The sequence below is a fragment of the Nannospalax galili genome, unplaced genomic scaffold (assembly GCF_000622305.1).
Source record: "Nannospalax galili isolate Female #2095 unplaced genomic scaffold, S.galili_v1.0 scaffold690, whole genome shotgun sequence".
In the NCBI taxonomy this organism is placed as follows: domain Eukaryota; kingdom Metazoa; phylum Chordata; class Mammalia; order Rodentia; family Spalacidae; genus Nannospalax; species Nannospalax galili.
In genome coordinates this window covers 438,223-441,037 of record NW_008329288.1, presented here as the reverse complement: position 1 = coordinate 441,037, position 2,815 = coordinate 438,223, and positions in this window count along the sequence as shown.

Below are 2,815 nucleotides of genomic sequence, written 5' to 3'. Positions count from 1 at the left end.
CTTCCTTGCAGCATGATATTCCATACCATATTTTATTCATCTGTTTATTGGCTGTTAGAATTTGGGGCATTGATTTTTAATTTTTTAATATTTATTTATTATTTTGTTTCTTTGTGTATTCCCTGCACATATGTAAGTGCACCTGTGTTGTACAATGCCCCTGGAGGTCAGAAGAGGGTTCTGGATTCCCCTGGAATTGGAGTTACACATGGTTGTTAGTTGCCATATGGGTGCTGGGAATTGAACCCAGTTCATCTGCATGAGCATCCAGTGCTCTCAACCTGGAGGAGTGCTGTGAAATGCTGTCTTTGGAACATGACATGGCATTGCACTCATGAACTCACAGTAGTTGTGGTTACTCATACAAGACTGGCACAAGATCAAGGCAGTCAAAACTCTGGTAAAGATCAGGTAGATGGTTTCTAGGGCCCACCCCTTCCTGAGGAGTTGCTAACATTTGCTCTCTGCTGAGGTAGTGAGAATTATTCTTTTTGAGGGTGTTACAGCTGGTAGGTTTCCCTCATTCCAACGGGTGGCCCCACACCTTTGCACACAATGTGAAGCACTAATTGGATGTAGTGGGTTATACAAAAAACAAAGATATGTGCGACCGCCCCTCTGCCCTTCTGGTGCTGGGTGCTGTCTCTGGGCGCAGCTGCTCCGCTTGCACGGGCACTGCCTGCGATCCCATGGGTGCTGCCTGCAATCGCTCGGGTGTTGCCTTCTGGGTGCTACCCCTGATTGCACGGGCGCTGCCCTTGGCTCCTCGCTGCCGCAGCAAGCTGTGGTCATTCTTCCGCAGGTGCTGAGGCCGCTCTTCTGCTTGCAGGCCCGGTGCTGAGGCAGCTCTTCTGCATGCAGCTGCTCCGCTTGCACGGGCACTGCCTGCGATCCCATGGGTGCTGCCTGCAGTCGCTCGGGTGTCGCCTTCTGGGTGCTGCCCCTGATTGCACGGGCACTGCCCTTGGCTCCTCGCTGCCGCAGCAAGCTGTGGTCATTCTTCCGCCGGTGCTGAGGCCGCTCTTTTGCTTGCAGGCCCGGTGCTGAGGCAGCTCTTCTGCACGACTGGTACTGCCTTCAATTGTTGCTACTTCTGCTGGTCCTGGACCCCAGGGCTGGTGAGAAGACTGTGTCAGCAGAGCTGCATTGAGACACAGGAGACCAGGTTCATTGACGCAGATCGGTTTATTGTAGAAGGGCACAAGCTTATATAGTGATAGGGGTCCAATCAAGAAGTTACAACTTAGATCTTTGTCAGGGCTGTGTCCTATCATGACATGGGAGTCAGGCACCTCATTAGCATAATGGGTTTCAGGTTACTTAGGTTCCGAATTCCTTATAAGGCCTGGTTTCCTGGGAATCACGTGACCCAGGCTGTCTGTTGCAATTTGGGATCTCAAGGGTGGTGATTAGGGAGTGTCGAGCTCTAGGCATCAGTCTCATGATCTGCCAAAGGGAGCAAATGTCACAAGGCGTTTCTTGTGGCTCCAGAGTCCCACTGTTGCCTCCGGCCTGCTGTATGGCTGTCATTAAGACTTTCACCCTAGGCTCAAGCCTGTCTCCCACAGATATGAATTTGGGAAAGCGACATCTTGGGTGGATAAATGGGGAGACAGAGGAAGGAAGGAATTATATTTTATTGAGTACATGTATGAAATTCCTAAGAACAAAGAATAATTATAATTAAAAAATAATAAGATAAAAATGTCCTATATTTGCCTTCCATGGTAGGAATGGACTGTGGAATGCAGGAATGAAACAGGAAGAGTGGTAGGGAGTTGTGGAGAAGAAACAGGGGCGCTGGATGCTGTGATACAAAATTTCAGATACACTTAGAGGGAAGTAGGGACAGCATGTATGTCACTGTATGGTGTGGGTAAGTTGAATGGATGAAAGAAGGTTAACTTGTAGTTTTAAGGATTGGGAAGTTGGACAATAGATTGGGTCCATGTATTTTGATGGACAGTGTTGGGGTGAACATTAGCTTTCTACAGGGGAAAGGAGGTCAGGGAAGGCCCAAATTCTATGTAATTCCTTTATGTTTAAGATGGCTGTTAGACATCGGTATGAAGATAGCTATCAGGTAGCCAGCTGAAATTTCCCTCTGGACTCATAGGGGGAGGTCAAGGTTGTAGAGACAGGTAGAGAATGTCCACTCCTCTGGCAGAGCAGGCAGATGTTGGAAGAGATTGGGGAGCAAGGAGGAGCCTGCCTGTCTATCATGCTCTGTCTTTCTTCCATGGTGTTTACTGTCACAAGGTCACAGAGCTCTTAGTCACTGTGGTTCTAGGCGTAGCACTATTTTTAGAAAAATCCAAGACCATTGGATTAATTGTTTTACTGTTTGAGGCAATTGAGTACTTCACTGACTATTGGTAGGAAATCTGGAATTCTCCTTAGTTTATGTGATATCAGGTACAGATGAATCCTAACCCACCCTGCCCAAGTGAAAATAATCAATGCCCATACATTGAAACCCATGCCATGGCCAGCCACAATGGCAGCACCATCTCAATGAAACAATGAAATGAATGAGGAAATGGTCCCACATCATCTGGCCAGGCTCTGTGCTATTACTGAATTGAAAATCTACCTCTCTCATTGATGTGCATATTGATTTGTTCATCCATTTTTTACTTGATTAACTTGTTCTTTATTGTGGTAAACTATAGAAAACAAAATTTAGGATCTGAACTTACTTTTGTTGAGTGTTTTGCATTGCTGGGGACTGACCCAGGGCCTTGCATAGCCATCACAATCATTTTTTTTTTTTTTTTTTTTTTTTTTTTTTTTTTTTTAGAAAGGGTTTCCTTTT